Consider the following 19,439-nt stretch of genomic DNA (forward strand, 5'->3'; position numbering starts at 1 on the left):
GAACTAGGCATACATCAGGAAACCTAGGACATTTGAAGGTGCCCAGGACAGAATGTCTGCATGTAAGCAAACCCAGAGGAGTTGGGAGAAAACTTGTCCTGTTTCTGGAACAAAAACTGATGTATACAGTCTATTTTCAGTTATATCCCATTCTTATTGAATTTCAGATGGTTTCCTCTGGAGTGGGCTTGCAGGTAAACCAGTGGTGATTTCCCCTGTCCTGAGTGCAGAGGTGCTTCTTATTCTGAATATATCCAGCTTCAAATAGATTATACTATGTACATCATTCTTAGCTTGTTCCCACTCTCATAGGAAAGGAGGAACTTTGGCCATTCACCTGTCGATTCACATTCCCTTACTGATTTCCTTTCCTGTTTTAAACTTTTTGTAAAACATTTCACCTTCTTTTGAGTGAGAGAATAGAGCATGAGTAGGGTAGGGGCAGAAAGAGGGAGACAGAGGATCCAAAGGAGGATCCAGGCTGTGAGCACAAAACCCAATGTGGTGCTTGACATCACAACCATGAGTTCATGACCTGAACCAAAATCAGTAGTCGTTGCTTAACAGAGAGAGCTACCAAGGTGCCCTATCCCTTGCTATTTGTCTGTTTATACCTTGGTTCCCACTAGGCACAGTCAGCCTGTCAATAACAGTGAAAAACCAAGGATTGGTGGAAAACTCCCACGCTGCTCCCATGCTAACTGAATGCATTCAGTTTTTGATACACAAAAGGATCTATTGACTCCCTGTCACTGACGACTTGGAGTGTCATGGTAATACTTGGTAACTATTACATGGTAATTCGAAGCACTGACTCCTACAGATGTCTTCATTCTGAAGAGCACACCCTTCACCCATTTGCAGTATTCTTCAGGACCTGCAGAATGTGCAGAAACAGACCATATAAGGAACAGTTAACCAGAGCCACTTTCCAAATACTTGAGGGTCAACCACAAGCCAGAACCTGCTGTGTATCATGACTGCCTCAAAAGACAGGGCTTTAAAACAAAAATCCAATGCCAGAAACTTTCCCTCTCTGAAGGAACAATCCAGGATTTGTCCTATTCTTGAGGACATTGTCTCACTCCTGAGACAACCATCTTGCCAGGATATTGTGCTCATAACTTCATTTTTTGCTATATCCCATTTTCTTCTGTTAAGAAAGAATTTTGGTCTTCTATTTATTCCCCTCAATCATGTTGCTGTTTTTCAAGCTAAGTTCTTCCTGTTGTCCATTCAGGCACAGTCTCAGAGCCAATTTCTCTACATTTAACTAAGGAGTCTGGCCCAGTTCTTATCACTCTGGGAAATAATAGGTCATAGGGTCCCTCAAAATTTTTCAGTAATCTGCTGGCAAGGAAAAGCCTAGGGTATTTCAAGGTGCCTAGCAGGAATGCTCATAGGGTCAAAAATATAAGGCGGGAGCTATCCTGACTTCTGGGACAAGAGGAATGTGGAGTTAGATGTGTTCTCAGCTTTATCCCATTATCAGCTGAAATGAAAATCTTTGGCCCTTGTGTAGCCATTCCAATTCTATGGTTGTAATGAGAACTATTTCTTGGGTCCCAGGCAAGACCAGTGAGTCTGTTCCCCATAGAGTGAGTGCACAGCAATTACTAATGAGTTCTGACTCTGGTCTGGGCTAACCAAGAGCAGTTTCTGACATCCCAAAGGAAAGATTGCCTTCCTGTGAGGACGTGGTGTTTGGCTGGCTGGTAAATGAAATTATGGTTAGCCAACTTGTCTCCCTCCGTGGCTGTTAAAGATGCTTTCACTCTGAAGAGCAGTTGGTTCACCCATGTGCAGTACTCTCAAGGACGGGCTTAGCAGATAAAGAGACAATTCAAGAACTACTGCATCACAGCCCAGTTGTAAACTTTTGAGCACAAACCTTCCACCCTTGAATCATTGCAGCCTCTATCCGCTGATACGATAGCAAGGGAAATCAGTGAACTCAATTTTCTTTCTCTTTCTCAAAGAACAATACAGGTGACTTGCCATGAGGGTTCCCACTGTAAACAATGGAGGTTTCCCTTTGCCCTAGGCATATGTATTTCTTGTTCCCAAGACAGTGAGCTCACCAAGAGATTGTACTAGTCATTTCATCCTCAGATTTATCCCATTCTCATCTCTCATAGGAACACTGTCCCTCTTGGTATCTATTTCCATCCTTTTAATCTTTTTCAATGTTTATTTTTATTTTTGAGAGAAAGAAAGAAGGTAGTTTAGGGGAAGAGTGAGAGTGACAGATGATCTAAAGCAGGCTCTGCAAGACAGCAGAGAACCTCATGTGGGGCTCAAGCTTGCAAACCACAACATCATGACCTGAGCCATAATCGGATGCTTAACTGACTGAGCCATCCAGGAGCCCAAACCTTTCTCTCAGGACTTTTTATTTTTTGGTTTTTTTTTTTTTACTTTAATTTTGAGAGAGGGAGAACAGAGAGTGAACAGGGGAAGGGCAAGAAGGAGGGAAACACAGAATCCAAAGAAGGCTCCAGGCCCTGGGCTCAAAGCACAGAGACCTAAATGGGACTCCAAGTCAGGGACTGTGAGATCATGACCTGAGCCAAAACCAAGAGTCAGAAGCTTGACCAACTGAGCCACACAAGCGTCCCTTTTTAGTCTTTTGAAAATTAGAATCTGCCATGGGCCAATCAGGGCCCATGTTTCAGAGCAATTCCTTCTGATTTTAACTGGGGATTTTGGATGAGATTTGTGAACACAGAATAGGTTGGGCCATAGGAGCCCTGGACACTTGGCTTCCAGATCTATATTGACATTAGATGTAGGTGAGTGGAAAATACCCAGCACAGACTGTGTGTAGATAGGGCCAAATGTTTTGGGGGGCAGTATTCCTTGTTTTTAGGCAAGGGCAAATGGAGTAAGATATTTCACTCTCAGCTTTCTTCCATTCTCATCTAAAATGAAATTTTGCTGTCCATAGAGTCATTCCCATCCTATTGCTATTTGCCATTTAGGACTTGGTTTGCAGGACGGAAGGGCAGTGAGGCTGTCAATAACATAGTGAACTCCCAGGGGTGGGTAGTTAGTTCTCACTCTGCTTCTGTGCTCACCAAGACTAGTTTCTGACAACATACAGGAAAGATTACCCTGCTGTCAGAGAGCAATTAGTACTGGCCTAAGATTCAGAAGAGCATATAGGGTATGTCCCAGGACCAGTGCAGAAAGTGGCCAATCAAAACATGTACCACATGAATTCTTCCAGACACTTGAGCAACAGCCTGGAGCATGGACCCACTAACCCTGAATCCCTGCTGCCTCTATCCCTTCCCTGTTTGGAGCAGCAGGAAAAACAGCCAAGGACAGATTTCCCTCTCTTTCTGAAGGAAATAGGCAGACCTATTGCAGGCTGGGATTTCATGTTTCCCTTTGAGGTATAGTTTGTCTCTGGCCACATGTGTTTCTTACCCCTTAGACAGGACTTGTCAGAAAATTTTCATTCATCTGTGTCCCCTTCTACAATGAAACACTTTGGCCTTTCACATATCCATTTTAATTTTTACTTTTTTTGACAAATCCCAATTTATTGACACTTTGTTACCAGTGCTTTTGGAGTTCAAAAGGGCTTTGCATGTACCTTAGCCAATTTGACAATAAATTATTTTTTAAAAATGAAGAGCAAAAAAAAAAAAAGCTTTTCATACCCAAGGTAATGAAAATTCTCTCCTATATTTACTTCTAAGTGTTTTACAGTTTTATTTCTTACATTTAAGTCTGCAATCTGCTTTGAGTTAATTTTTCTGTACAGTGTGAAGAAAATGTCTAAATTTATTCTTTTGTATGTGGATATCCTAGAGTGAAATTTTAAAGCAATCTCCTCGCTGATAGTGAGTGAACATCTTGTTGAAAGTCAGCTGTGTTATCATGTGGGATGTCACATGAAGCATCCATACCAAAAATGAATTGCCAGAGAGTTTCAGCTTCTTTCTGCCCTCCCCCAGGGATCCGATACACTGGTTTAAATTCTTTCTTTTATATGAAATTTATCATCAAATTGGCTTCCATACCACACCCAGTTATCCCAACAGATGCCCTCCTCAATACACACCACCCACCCTCCCACCCCACCTTCAACCCTCAGATTGTTTTAAGTATTTTATGGTTTGGCTCCTCCCTCTCTTTTTTTTCTTCCCCTCCCCCATGGTCTTCTGTTAAATTTCTCAGGATCCACATGAGTGAAAACATATGGTATCTGTCTTTGTATGACTTATTTCACTTAGCATAACACTCTCCAGTTCCATCCACGTTGCTACAAAAGGCCATATTTCATCTTTTCTCATTGCCAAGTAGTATTCCATTGTGTATATACACCACAATTTCTTTACCATTCATCAGTTGATAGACATTTAGGCTCTTTCCATAATTTAGCTACTGTTGAAAGGGCTGCTATAAACATCAGGGTACAAGTGCCCTTATGCATCAGCACTCCTGTATCCCTTGGGTAAATTCTTAGCAGTGCTATTGCTGGGTCATAGGGTAGATCTATTTTTCATTTTTTGAGGAAGCTCCACAGTTTTCCAGAGTGGCTGCACCAGTTTGCATTCACAACAGTGCAAGAAGGTTCCCGTTTCTCCACATCCTTTCCAGCATCTATAGTCTCCTGATATGTTCATTTTAGCCACTCTGACTAGAGTGAAGTGGTATTTCAGTGTGGTTTTGATTTGTATTTCCCTGATGAGGAGCGATGTTGAGCATCTTTTCATGTGCCTGTTGGCCATCTGGATGTCTTCTTTATAGGTGTTTATTCATGTCTTCCGCCCATGTCTACATTGGATTATTTGTTTTTGAGGGTGTGGAGTTTGGTGAGCTCTTTATAGATGTTGGATAAAGGCCCTGTGTCCGATATGTCATTTACAAATCTTTTCCCATTTTGCTGGCTGACTTTTAGTTTTGTTGTTTCCTTTGCTGTGCAGAAGCACATGCGGTCCCAATAGTTCATGAGGTCCCAATAGTTCAATTTTGCTTTTAATTCTCTTGCCTTTGTGAATATGTCAAGTAAGAAATTGCTGTGGCTGAGGTCAGAGTGGTGTTTTCCTGCTTTCTTTTCTAGGGTTTTGATAGTTTCTTGTCTCACATTCAGGACATTCATCCATTTTGAGTATATTTTTGTGAAGTGTGTAAGAAAGTGTTCTAGTTTCATTCTTCTGCATGTTGTTGTCCAATTCTCCCAGAACCGTTTGTTAAAGAGACTTTTTTCCAGTGGATAGTCTTCCTGCTTTGTCAAAGATTATTTGGCCATACTTTTGTGGGTCCAATTCTGGATTCTCTATTCTATTCCCTTGGTTTATGTGTCTGGTTTTGTGCCAGTAATATGCTGTCTTGATGATTACAGCTTTGTAGTAGAGGCCAAAGTCTGGGATTGTGATGCCTCCCACTTTGGTCTTCTCCTTCAATATTACTTTGGCTATTCGGGGTCATTTGTGGTTCCATACAAATTTTAGGATTGCTTTTTCTAGCTTGGAGAAGAATGCATATGGCATTCTCAGAAATATCTTTCATACACGTGTTTTACAAAGAGATAAGTGCAAATTTGATGCACACTCACTGAAGTAGAAATGAGTCTATAATATTTACAACTAACTTAGAAATGTATTTTATGCATATGCATTTACAAATTGTTTTAAGTGTAATACAGTGTGATAAGCACAGTATTTAAATATCATAGTCTTGGGGCGCCTGGGTGGCGCAGTCGGTTAAGCGTCCGACTTCAGCCAGGTCAAGATCTCGCAGTCCGGGAGTTCGAGCCCCGCGTCAGGCTCTGGGCTGATGGCTCAGAGGCTGGAGCCTGTTTCCGATTCTGTGCCTCCCTCTCTCTCTGCCCCTCCCCCATTCATGCTCTGTCTCTCTCTGTCCCAAAAATAAATAAACGTTGAAAAAAAAAAATAAATATCATAGTCTTAATAAGTACAATTAGTAGTCCTACGAACATCTTTTTTGATTCCTTCACTGTGCAGAACCTTTTTATTTTGATGTCCCAATAGTTTATTTTTGCCTTTGTTTCCCTTGTCTCATGAGACATATCTAGAAAGAAGTTGCTACAGCCAATGTCAAAGAGGTTATTGCCTGTGTTCTTCTCTAGGATTTTGATGGTTTCTTGTCTCACATTTAGGTCTTTGACTCATTTTGAATTTATTTTTATATATGGTATAAGAAAGTGGTACAGCTCATTCGTTTTGCATGCTGCTGCCAGTGTTCTCAACACCATTTGTTGAAGAGACACTGATAATTTACTTATATTTAAGCCTTTACTAATATGCCCCATACATTAGAGTGTGTATATCACACCTTTGCCTTGAAATAAGGGTGAACCTATTCAATTATACAATTTGAATTCTTAGAAGAAAATTTTATGTATCTCTTTGCAAAATAAATGGCAGAACAATATTGTGAACATATTGCTTTTGTGAAATTACACTAAATGTATGCAAAAAAATTTTATTTTTCTTAGAAAAATTTTATATATGTGATGTTACATAGTATTAACTAGTGTACTAATTGTACCACATTGTCAGGAACATAGACTTTCAATTAAATAACATTGTGCTTACATATATAACTGGTATTCTTTGATATATCTTTCATATATATACATTGGCAGAGTATGTTAAAATAGCACATGTTGGTACACATTTTCCCGCTATAAGACAACAGAGATACAATGAATTTCTGTCACTCTTCGAAAGTCTATTTTTTTTTTAGAGAGAGAGAAAACACAAGCAGGGAAGAACAGCAGAGGGAAAGAGAAAGAGAGAGAAAGAGAAAGAATCCCAACAGTCTTCGTGTTCAGGACACACTATGATGCAGGGCACGATCCATGACCCTGGGATATGACCTGAGCTGAAATCAAGAATCAAGAAGTATCAACTGAGCCACTCAGGTGCCCCATCTTAGAAAGTTTTTTATTCACGATTGTATATATTATGATCTATGAACTACAGTGTGGTTGAAACGTATAAAATTACACTGAATTTTTTTTTTAATGCAATGAGTGGAGCACCTGGGTAGTTTGGTTGGTTAAGCATCTGACTTCAGCTGAGGTCATGATCTCATGGTTTGTGGGTTCAAGCCTTGCATTGCGCTCTGTACTGACAGAACAAAGCCTGGAAACTGCTTTGAATTCTGTGTTTCTCTCTCTCTGCCCCTCCCCCTCTCAAAAACAAACATTAAAAAATTAAAAACAAATGCAGTGAGCATTCTTAGAAACATTTTTTATACTTGTGCCATTACAGAGTATTTTAAATGCAGTACTTTGAGATAAACATATTCATTCGCCTAAATAGCACTGACCACATACAATGACCATTGTTAGGAGCATTATATATATAGTATACTATATATCTATTTAAAATGTGCATTAAAATTAGCACAGTTGGTAAACACACATTCATTGAAAAGACATTACCTGGATACCAAATTCTATAGTTCTTAGAGGTATATTGTACGTGTAACTTTTTGTAATATATTACATGCAATAACAGTAGTTATACTCTTTCAATGAAATAACACAGTAAATTTTCAGACATACAACCAGAAGTCTTATAAAAATCTTTTATACGTGTCACATTACAAAATAGCACAGTGTTTTGAACTAAAAAAGTGTTAATCACTGAAAAACATATATCCACATAAACAGCTACCCTTCTTATAACAATGGCTGTACAGGTGTCTTCACAAAGTTTATTAAATGTAGTACTAAGGACATTCATTCACTGAAATCTCATTATATTTATTTACCTATACACTTACCATACTTAGAAACATCTTTATATATGTGAATTTACAAACTGTATTCTAATAAAGTTTAGTGAACTCATTTGATAAGAGCTCAATATTTGCATTCCTCTCAAATCCATACATTACGTAACATACAATATGATTGAATTAGAATTTGGGCCTTTGATAGATAATTAGATCTTGAGAGTGAAGCCCTTGTGAATGGTATTAGTGCCCATATGAAAGGGACCCCAAATAGTTTCCCTTTCTAGATATGAAGACACATCAAGAAAGTGGCTATCCATGAAACAGAATAGATATCTCACTAGACACGGAATCTGCCAGCACCTTCATTTGGAATGTGTCAGCCTCTAAAACTTTAAGAAATATCTTCATGTTGTTATAAGCCACCCTTATGATGTTCTGTTACAGCAGCTCAGACTAAAAAAAAAATTTTGTTGAGTAGGTTTCTACCATAACAGACCTAAAAATATAGAAATGGCTTTGCAACTAGGTAATATAGGCTGGAAGAGTTTGGAGGCACCTGATAGAAAAAGCTTACATTTCCATGAATGAACCTTTAAAATAGTTGTTTTGAGGGCTCAGAATGAAAAGAAGGGAACTGCAGGGGAAGTTTCAACCATCTTAGAAAACACCTAAATAACTCTGAACAGAGTGATAGTGGAAATTGGGTAGTAAAGACCATTCTTATGAGGTCTCAAAAGGAAATGAAGAATATGCTATTGGACAATGTAGACAAGGTGAACTTGTTACAAATTGTTAAAGAACTTTGCTGAATTGTATTCATATTTGAGTGTTATATGAAAAGTAGAATTTTACGCAATAAAGTTGGATACATAATTGAGGGTATTTTTGTCTTATTTTTATTTTTTTAATATTTATTTTTGAAAGAGCATGAGCGGGGAAGGGGCAGAGAGAGACGGAGACACAGAATCCAAAGCATGTTCCAGGCTCTCAAGCTGTCAGCACAAACCCTGATGCGGGGCTCGAACCCAAGAACTGAGAGACAATGACCTGAGCCAAAGTTGGATGTTCACCTAACTGAGCCACCCAGGTGTCCCACCCCCTTTTTTAAATTTTTTCTAATGTTAATTGAGGGTATTTTTAAACAAAATTTTGCATGTTAGGCTGGGTTCCTGATTTCTTAAAGTTCAACAACAGAAAATAGATGGACTTGTTGAGGGTGTGTGGGTGGCTCAGTCAGTTGAGTAACTCTTGATCTCAGCTTAGGTCTTGATCTCAAAGTTGTGAGTTCAAGTCCAACGTTGGGCTCTGGGCTGAACATGGGGCTTACTGGAAAAAAAAAGATCGAATTTTTGAGCAAAAAATTGAGCAGAACTTAAAGATTTGTAATATCTCAGCCTATCCATATACCAAAAACTGATAATTCTGTCATTGTGGCCAAATGACCCTTTGATAGATTAGTTATGGATTAGTCAACAAAAGCCAGGAGCTATTCTTCAAAACAATGGAAGATTGACATGAAGATAATTTAGAGATAATCAGAAATATGACTCATTACAGGCACAGAGGTTGAAGGGCTTTGCTACCTCCACCCAGATTTGAAAGGAGGTGCCACCAGTGCTGGTAGGACTTTGTGTCACATTGCCATTGTGGCACCTTCCATCATGGACTCTGCTCCCCTTTCTCTGGTGTCATACTTTTAAACTCCCCTTGCAGCATGGGATATGGGGGTCCCTTCTGGAAGGTACAGGCGGCAAATTTTCGTGGCATCCAAGGGATGTGAACTCTGCAAACATGCAGTGTATAGACCCAAGGAACAGAGATGATTCCATGTAAGATTCAATGGACAGGCATGTCTGGCACTAAGAGTGGAAGACCCCAGCTTGGAAGTACTATTGTGTAGGTGGGACCCCAGGACAGCCAGCAAGCATTTGGGGGGTGGGTGCAGTCATGCTGAGCTGTGGTGATGAATTTGCCACCCTCATGGGCTGCTGAGAGGGTGCAGTATAGAAACAAAGGATTAATCTCCAAGCATTACCTTTAACGTTGTTTGTCCTGTCAGATTTTGGACTTACTTTGTACCCCTTGCCCCATTCTTTTTTCCTATTTCTCATTTTTGGAATGGGAATGTCTATCTTATTGTTACCACAGTAGGATAACTTTGAAGCACACAACTTGTTTGGCTTCATAGATGCATAGTTGGGGAAAACTTTCACGATGAATCTTCCCAAGAGTGTGTTGATCCAACATTTGATTTAGATGATATTTAGATAAGACTTTGGTACTATACTTTAGAGTTGATACTGGAATTAAGACTTTGGGAGATGTTGGGATGGACAAATGTGTATGCATGTGAGAAAGATACAAATTGGAGAGTTCAGGGGAATACTGTTCTAGAATGAACTTGTGTCCCCGCCTCCCTCAAATCCATATGTTGAATTCCAAACTCAAAATATAATGGCACCATAAAATCAATCTTTTGCCTAATTAGGGAGCTAATTAGATCATGAGAGCAGAGCCCAAAGGAATGGGAATAATGCCCACATAAAAAGAACTTCAGATTGTTTTCTCCTTCCACCATGTAAATAGCAGAATGGCAATTTGTAAAACAAAAACAGACCTTCATTACACACCAATATTTTCAGCATTTTGATCTTGAACTTCCCAAGATCTATGTTCCTTATGTTCTCATTGTTCCCAGAACTATGAGGAAAAATCAGGGTTGTTATAAATAGTTCAATCTGTGGTATTCTCTTATGCATCTCAAATAGACTAAGACAAAATACTATCCAAAAAATGACTTTTTTTAGATGCGATGAAATTTTATAATTCTTAGAAACATATTTGACACATGAAACCTTACAAAGGTATTCCGTGAAACACATTGTGGGGAATACATTCTTTGAGTGAAATTACAGTGTACTCACATTTTCAAGAATTCCTACAAAAATTGTTGGTGATACTTGCACTATTATAGGGTATGGTAAATGCTGTAATTGGAGAAAATATTCATTCATGTAAGTACACTGTAACTTTTTCAAATGTACAATAACCCTTCCCAAAATTTTTCTTATTTGTTGAGGTAAGACCATATCATTATAAACTTCCCTCTTAGAACTGCTTGTGCTGCCTCCCAAAATTTTTGCAACATTGTTTTCATCTTCATCTGTCTCAAAGTATTTTTTGATTTCCTCTTTGATTTCTTCCTTGACCCATTGGTTGTTTAGTGGCATGGTGAGTAGCCTCCATGAGTTTGTTTTACAAGTTTTTTTCTTTGATTTTTAGTTTCATACTGTTGAGGTTGGAAAAGCTTGGCATGATTTCAGTCTTCTTAAATTGATTGAGGCTTGTTTTATTGCCTAATATGTGATTATCCTGAAGAATGTTCAATGTACTTGAAAAGAATATGTATTGCACTGGCTTGGTTGGAATGTTTTGTATATATTAAGTCCATCTTGTCTAATTTGTCACTAAGGCCACTGTTTAATTATTGGTTTTCTGTGTGGATGATCTATCCATTAGTATAAATGGGACGTTAAAATCCCAACTACTATTATATTATTGTCAAATTTTCCCTTTATATTTTTTAATATTTTTATAATTAGGTGATTCTATGTTGGGTGCATAAATATTTACAATTGTTTCCTGTTAGAATTATCCCTTTATCTTTATGTAATGCCCTTCTTTTTCTCTTGTTACAATGTTTGTTTTAAAGTCTAATTTGTCTGGGGGTGCCTTGGTGGCTCAGTTGGCGGAGCATCCAACTTCGGCTCAGGTCATGATCTCATGGTTTGAGCCCTGCGTCAGGCTCTGTGTGACAGCTCAGAGCATGGAACCTACTTCGGACTATGCATCCCCCTCTCTCTGCCCCCCCCCCCACTCACGCTCTGTCTCTGTTGCTCAAATATGAGTGTTAAAAAATTTTTAAAAAGTCTATTTTGTCTGATGTAACTACTGCTACCCCAGCTTTCTTTTCATCTCCAATTGCATGGAATATCTTTTTCTATCCCTTCTCTTTCAGTCTGTGTGTGTCTTGGGTCTCAAGTCAGTCTCTTGAGGGCAGCATGTAGATGGGTCTAGTCTTTTTTATCCATTCTGCCACCATATATCTTTTGATTGGAATATTTACTCTGTTTACATTTAAAATAATATTGACAGGTATGTACTAATTTCCATTTTGTTGTTTTCTTATTGTTTCTGTAGTTCTCTTGCTCTCCTTCCTTGTGATTTGAACTTCTTTTTTAGTGTTACATTTGGATTTATTTCTCTTTATTTTTGGTGTATCAATTTTAGGTTTTTGTGGTTATGACGAGGTTTATATACAACATTTTAGGTATATAATAGTGTACTTTAAGTTTATGGACACAAGTCAGAACACATTCTAAAAACACTACATTTTTACTCACACCCTTATATTTTATGTACTTTATGTCATATTTTACATCTTTTAATTTTGTATATCTCTTAGTTATCATAGATATAGTTGATTTTACTACTTTTGTTTTTTAACCTTAATACTAGATTTATAAGTGGTTTATCCACTTTTACCAGTGAGATTTTTCTTTAATATTTTTTTTATTTCTACTTATGGCCTTTACTTTTATGCTTAATGATGTCCATTTAACCTTTATTATAAAGCTGATTTAGTGGTGAAGAACTCCTTTAACTTTTGTTTACTTGGGAAAATATTTCTTCTTCAATTCTGAATGATAATCTTGCCTTATAGAGAATTTTTTTTTCTTTTAGCACTTTGAATATATCATGACACTCCTTTAAGACCTGCAAAGCTTCTATTGAAAATAGTGTTTTCCCTTGTCTGTGACTAAATATTTTTGTTACTTTTGAGATGTTCTCTTTATGTTTAATCTTTTTGCCATTTTAATTATGTCTTTTTGTGGACCTTGTTGGGTTTATCTTTGGTGCTCTCTCTTCTCTGGACTTGGAAGTCTGTTTTCTCCCCAGGCTAAGGAAGTTGTCAGCTATTATATCTGTAAATAAGTTTTCTGCCCCTTTCTCTCTTTTCCTTCTGGGACCTCTAATGTGTAGGTTAGTATGCTTCATGTTCTCCCAGAGGTCCCTTAACCTATACTCATTGATTGGTTGACTGCTGTTCATCTTGGGTGCTGTCCACTACCCTGTCTTCCAGATTGCTGATCCATATTCTGCCTCTATTCCATTGTTGATTCCTGGAAGTGTATTTTTTCATGTAAGTTATTGTGTTCTTCAGCTTGGGTTGGTTCTTTATATTTTTCATCTTTTTTTTTAAGTTCTCACTGAGTTCACCCCACTATTCCTTCAAGTCTGGTAAATATCTTTATAATCATTACTTTGAACTCTTTCAGGTTCTTTTTTTTTAAATTTTTTTTCAACGTTTTTTATTTATTTTTGGGACAGAGAGAGACAGAGCATGAACAGGGGAAGGGCAGAGAGAGAGGGAGACACAGAATCGGAAACAGGCTCCAGGCTCCGAGCCATCAGCCCAGAGCCCGACGCGGGGCTCAAACTCACGGACCGTGAGATCGTGACCTGGCTGAAGTCGGACGCTTAACCGACTGCGCCACCCAGGCGCCCCTCAGGTTAATTCTTAATCTCTGTTTTGTTTAGTTCTTTTTTCCTGAGATTTTGTCTTGTTCTTTTCATTTGGAGCAATCTAGTTCTAGGAATAAGAGTCATTGTAGAGAGATTTCCCCCTAAGGTCAGGAACAAAGACATGGTCAGGGATGTCCACTCTCATCACAATTATTCAACATAATTTGGAAGTCTTAGCCTCAGCAATCAGACAATACAAAGAAATAAAAACCATCCAAATCAGCCAGGAGGAGGTCAAAAACTTTCACTCTTTGCAGATGACATAATACTCTGTATGGAAAACCCAAAGCTTCCACCAAAAAACTGCTAGAACTGATCCATGAATTGGGCAAAGTCACAGGATATAAAATTAGTGCACAGAAATCTGTTGCACAATAATGAAGCAATGGAAAGAGAAATCAAGGAATCGATCCCATTTACAATTGCACCAAAAAACATAAAATACCTAAGAATAAATCTAACCAAAGTGGTGAAAAATCTATAAAATTGAAAACTATAGACAACTTATGAAAGAAATTGAAGGCACACACACGCACAAAAAATGGAAAAATATTCCATGCTCCTAGATAAGAAAAAATATTGTTAAAATGTCAATACTACCAAAACAATCTACATAGTCAATGCAATACCTATCAAAATAACACCAGTATTCTTCACAGAGCTAGAACAATCCTAAAATTTTTGTGGAACCAGAAAAGACCCCAAATAGCCAAAGCAATCTTTTTTTTTTTGATCTTATTTTTTTTTTTTTATGAAATTTATTGACAAATTGGTTTCCATACAACACCCAGTGCTCATCCCAAAAGGTGCCCTCCTCAATACCCATCACCCACCCTCTCCTCCCTCCCACCCCCCATCAACCCTCAGTTTGTTCTCAGTTTTTAAGTCTCTTATGAAGCCAAAGCAATCTTGAAAAAGAAAACCAAAGCTGGAGGCATCACAATCCCAGACTTCAAGCTGTATTACAAAGCTGTAATCAAGACAGTTTGGTACTGACGCAAAAACAGGCACTCAGATCAATGGAACAGAATAGAAAACCCGGAAATGGACCCACAAACATATGGTCAACTAATCTTTGAAAAAAACAGGAAAGAATATCCAGTGGAATAAATACAATCTCTTCAGCAAATGGTATTAGGAAAACTGAACAGTGATTTGCAGAAAAATGAACGTGGACCACCTTCTTACCCCATACACAAAAATAAACTCAAAATGGATGGAAGACCTAAACATAAGAGAGGAAGCCATCAAAACCCTTGAGGAGAAAGCAAGAAAAACCTCTTTGACCTGGGCTGCAGCAACTTCTTACTCAACACGTCTCTGGAGGCAAGAGAAACAAAAGCAAAAATGAACTACTGGGACCGCATCAAAATAAAAAGCTTCTGCACAGTGAAGGAAATAACAGAACCAAAAGGCAACCAACGGAATGGGAGAAGATATTTGAAAACGACATATCAGATAAAGGGTTAGTATGCAAAATCTATGAAGGACTTAAACTCAACACCCAAAAAACAGTTCAGTGAAGAAATGGGCAAAAGACATCAATAGACAGACACTTCTTGAAAGAAGACATCCAGATGGCCAACCGACACATGAAAAATGCTCAACATCACTCATCATCAGGGAAATACAAATCAAAACCACAATGAGATACCACGTTACACCTGTCAGAATGGCTAAAACTAATAACTCAGGAAACAACAGATGTTGGCAAGGATGCAGAGAAAGAAGATCTCTTTTGCACTGCTGGTGGGAATGCACACTGGTGCAGCCACTCTGGAAAACAGTATGGAAGTTCCTCAAAAAAATTAAAAACAGAACTACCTTACATCCCAGCAATTGCACTAAGGTGTTTATCCAAGGGATATAGGTATGCTTTTCAAAGGGGTACATGCAACCCAATGTTTATAGCAGCACTATCAATAGCCAAAGTATGGATAGAGCCCAAATGTCCATCGATGGATGAATGGGTAAGGAAGATGTGATATATGTATACAGTGGAGTATTACTCAGCAATCAAAAAGAATGAAATCTTGCCATTTGCAACTACGTGGATGGAACTAGAGGGTATTATGCTAAGCGAAATTAGTCAGAGAAAGACAAATATCATATGACTTCACTCATGGGGACTTTAAGATACAAAACAGATGAACCTAAAGGAAGGGAAAAAATAATATAAAAACAGGGAGGGGGACAAAACATAAGAGACTCAAATGTAGAGAACAGATGGTTGCTGGAAGGGTTGTGGGAGGGGGGGATGGGCTAAGTGGGTAAGTGGCATTAAGGAATCTGCTCCTGAAATCATTGTTGCACTATATGCTAACTAACTTGGATGTAAATTTAAAAATTAATAAATTATTTTAAAAAAACTAATGACCTCTGAAAAACATAGAACATGAGCAACATGACATCACTGCAACAGATATAACAGTAAATTATTTTCTTGTAAACATATTTTGTTGACAAATCATGAACTAATAATCAGCCTAAACTCAGCAGTGCCCTCTTACGTTGGGACACTCTCACACACACACACCAAGTTGTTTATTTGTGCCACCAACAGGAACCCAGTAACTACTGTGGACAAAAAGGATGCAGCACTTCATAAACAACACAGACCAGTTGGAAAAGCAAATGTCTATAGTCAGAGACCTATAATAAGAATGTAGTTATCAATCACCAAAATGTCCAGAATGGGAGTAAATGCATCAAAAACAGCAAATTTATACCACGTTGTACAGAAAGACAAAAGGGGTGCCACTGGAAAAGGAAAGTTGCTTCATGATGAAAATTGCTTCAGACTTGGACTTGAGTCTAAGTCTTTCAAGTTTTGCCTTCTTGCCATTTTATCATAAGCCAAGATACAAAATGACATTGAGAAAACCTTATCCAACACAGGTGATAAGTTCAGGCATGTTAGGGGTGTGAGCAAGAATAAGGTATTGAGAAATAACTGATCTAGAGGAGAGAAGTAACCATGGTTTTCATGTTTTGGGGGTCTTTATAGAGGAAACAGAGGGAAAGCAGATGTTAGCATTAGTTCCCTCTAACCCCCATCCCCAGTTGTCCTACTCTGGCCTGCTCCCTGCTCCAGAACAGTAGTTAAGAACACAGATGCTGGAGCCAGACTGCCTGAGTTCAAATGCTAGCCCTTTTTACTTGGAGTGGGAACTCCAGCTATTCTCCAAACTTTCTGTACCTCAGTTTCTTCATCTATAAAGTAAGAATAATAGCAGCTTCTCTTTGGTACAGTTCCTGGGGGTACTAAATGAATTAACACATATTAAGAACTTAGAACAATGTGTGGCACCTAGTAAGCCTTCTCTGTGACTTAGCTATAGCTATGATTATCTCTACTCCTTTCTTAATCCAGACTTTGCTCTTTCCTGCTTTCCCTGAACTTTTCTTTTCTCTTTTGTTTCAAGTTTTTATTTAAATTCTAGTTATTTAACATGTAGTACAATATTGGTTTCAGGAGTAGACTATAATGATTTATCACTTACATACAAAACCCAGTGCTCATCACAAGTGCCCTCTTTAATACCCATCACTCATTTAGCCCACCCCCCCACCCACTTCCCTCCAGCAACCTTCAGTTTGTTCCCTATGGTTAATACTCTCTTATGGTTTGTCCCTCTTTTTGTTTTTATCTTTTCTTCCCTTCCCTTGTATTGATCTGCTGTATTTCTTAAATTCCACATATGAGTGAAATTATACAGTATTTGTCTTTCTCTGACTGACTTATTTCACTTAGCATAATACACTCTAGTTGCATCCATGTTGTTGCAAATAGCAAGGTTTCATTCTTTTTCTTTTTCATTCAATTTATATATATATATATCTATAAAACATCTTCTTTAACAATTCATCAGTTGATGGATATCTGGGCTCTTTCCATACCTTGGCTATTGATAGCCACTGCTATAAACATTGGGGTGCATGTGCCCCTTTGAATCAGCATTTTTGTATCTTTTGGATAAATACCTAGTAGTGCAATTGATGGGTCGTGAGGTAGTTCTGTTTTTAATTTTTTGAAGACCTCCATACTATTTTCCAGAGTGGTTGCACCAGTTTGCATTCCCACCAACAGTGCCAGTGTTCCTCTTTCTCTGCATCCTTGCCAACATCTGTTGTTTCCTGGGTTGTTAGTTTTAACCATTATGACAGGTGTGAGATGGTATTGTGGTTTTGATTTGTATTTCTCTGATGATGAGTGATGTTGAGCATATTTTCATGTGTCGTTTGGCCATCTGGATGTCTTCTTTGGAAAAGTGTCTATTCATGGCTTTTGCCCGTTTCTTCACTGAATTATTTGTTCTTTGGGTGTTGAGTTTGATAAGTCCCTTATAGATTTTGGATATTAATTCTATCAGTTGCCTTTTAGTTTTGTTGATTGTTTCCTTTGTTGTGCAGAAGCTTTTTATCTTGAGGTTCCAATGGTTCACTTTTGCTTTTATTTCCCTTACCTCAGGAGACAGCTTTACAAAAAATTTGCTGTGGCCTATGTCAGAGATGTTGCTGCCAGTGTTCTAGGATCAAAACAAAATCTTAATGCAGCTGGCCTACCCTCCAATAAGCTGGCAGATCACTCCATCTTAGAAACGTGACCAATTAAGCCTGATTCTCTAAGGAAGCTTGTTACAGCTCAGATTTTGTGGAAATATGATGTTTTTGTTGGCAGAGTGATCCTTTTCACAAATTTCCTCCTTAGCTTCCTCAATGTGGGAGGAGAACACTTGCTGGCATAATTCAAATAGGTAGTATTATAATCAATGGAACAGTCCTTCATCTTGGTGGTGGCAGTTGGTCCCAGGGGCAGCAAACAATTCCATTTGCAGTGAGAGAGATACTCTCAGTATCTCTCAGGTCAAATGCTTCTAGATATAACTGTGCTGCCCTGAGAAGCCTTTACATCAAACTGCATATTTTGTGATTAAAACTAACTCCAGGGATTGGGGTAGGGGTGGTATTAAGAATGATCTCTTTATGGCTAGAGCTGGGTACCACTCACAGAGAGGGTGCACTGATCTCTGGGGTGGATTGGGAAGCAGAGAAGGAATGGCTCAAGGAGCAGGATAGAAAAACTGGACAACTCAGTGTCTTGTGATTCAGCCCTTCCTGTTGCAGAGAAGTGATTTTGTTTGATATGAATTCCCAGAATGTCTGACATACCCACATGCAACTGAGCCCGAACCTATCCCAGAGCCCCTTGAAAATGAGTTGAAAGTTTGAACTCACTTCTTCCTTCAGCACCATTCCTTGCTCCCACTTGCCCAGACTTTCCCTCATGGACATGTTGGTGGGAGCTAGGTGTATGGGAAGAGTTCAAGATTTGCATTAAACTGACTCCATAATTCTCAAGCGGGAGAAGGAAAGTTATTTCAGGGGAACCAGTATCCTGTCTTGGCTAGGAGCTTGCTTGACACATCTTAACCTCTCCTCTTATTTTTTAAATGTTTATTTTTTTAATGTTTATTCATTTTTGAGAGACAGAGTGTGAGCAGGGGAGGGGCAGAGAGAGGGAGACAGAATCTGAAACAGGCTCCAGGCTCTGAGCTGTCAGCACAGAGCCTGATGCAGGGCTCGCACCCACCAACCGCAAGATCATGACCTGAGCCAAAGTCGGATGTTTAACCAACTGAGCCACTCACGTGCCCCACTCCTCTTATTTTTTAATCTCGCAAACAGCAGTCTGCTGCTGGTTGGTGGTGATGATAGGGATATTTACCCTGTAATCAAACCAAAAGTGGTGAAATTTGGAGGTCCTAGGAAAAGTGATGGGTAAGACTGGGAAAAAAGGTATTTCTCTATCCTTTCAGAGTTGGAGTCAACAAAAAGACATTCTTTTACGTGGCTACCAAGGTCATCACTAGAAAGTAAGACTCACAGTATTTAGAAACGAAAGAAATCTCAGAGAACATTATCTCTTTGTTTTAAAGACCCTGAAGCTCAATGAAATTTATTATTGCTAAAGATTACCCAGGAAATAATGAAACCAGATTCAAAACCCAGGTTTTATGGCTGTTAGTCCAGTGTGATTTCTGTTATGCTATGCTGCTTCTCAAAGTAGCATTCTTTTTTTTTTTTCAATGTTTATTTTTGGGACAGAGAGAGACAGAGCATGAACG

At 38.6% G+C, this 19,439-nt stretch overlaps 1 pseudogene; it reads right to left on the reverse strand.

Moving 5' to 3' along the window:
* LOC125168027 (splicing factor, proline- and glutamine-rich-like) overlaps positions 1-18,606 on the reverse strand; it is a 127,517-nt pseudogene extending 108,911 nt beyond the window's left edge.
* Positions 18,607-19,439: the final 833 nt, after the last annotated feature.

Source organism: Prionailurus viverrinus, chromosome B3, assembly GCF_022837055.1.
Source record: "Prionailurus viverrinus isolate Anna chromosome B3, UM_Priviv_1.0, whole genome shotgun sequence".
In the NCBI taxonomy this organism is placed as follows: Eukaryota; Metazoa; Chordata; class Mammalia; order Carnivora; family Felidae; genus Prionailurus; species Prionailurus viverrinus.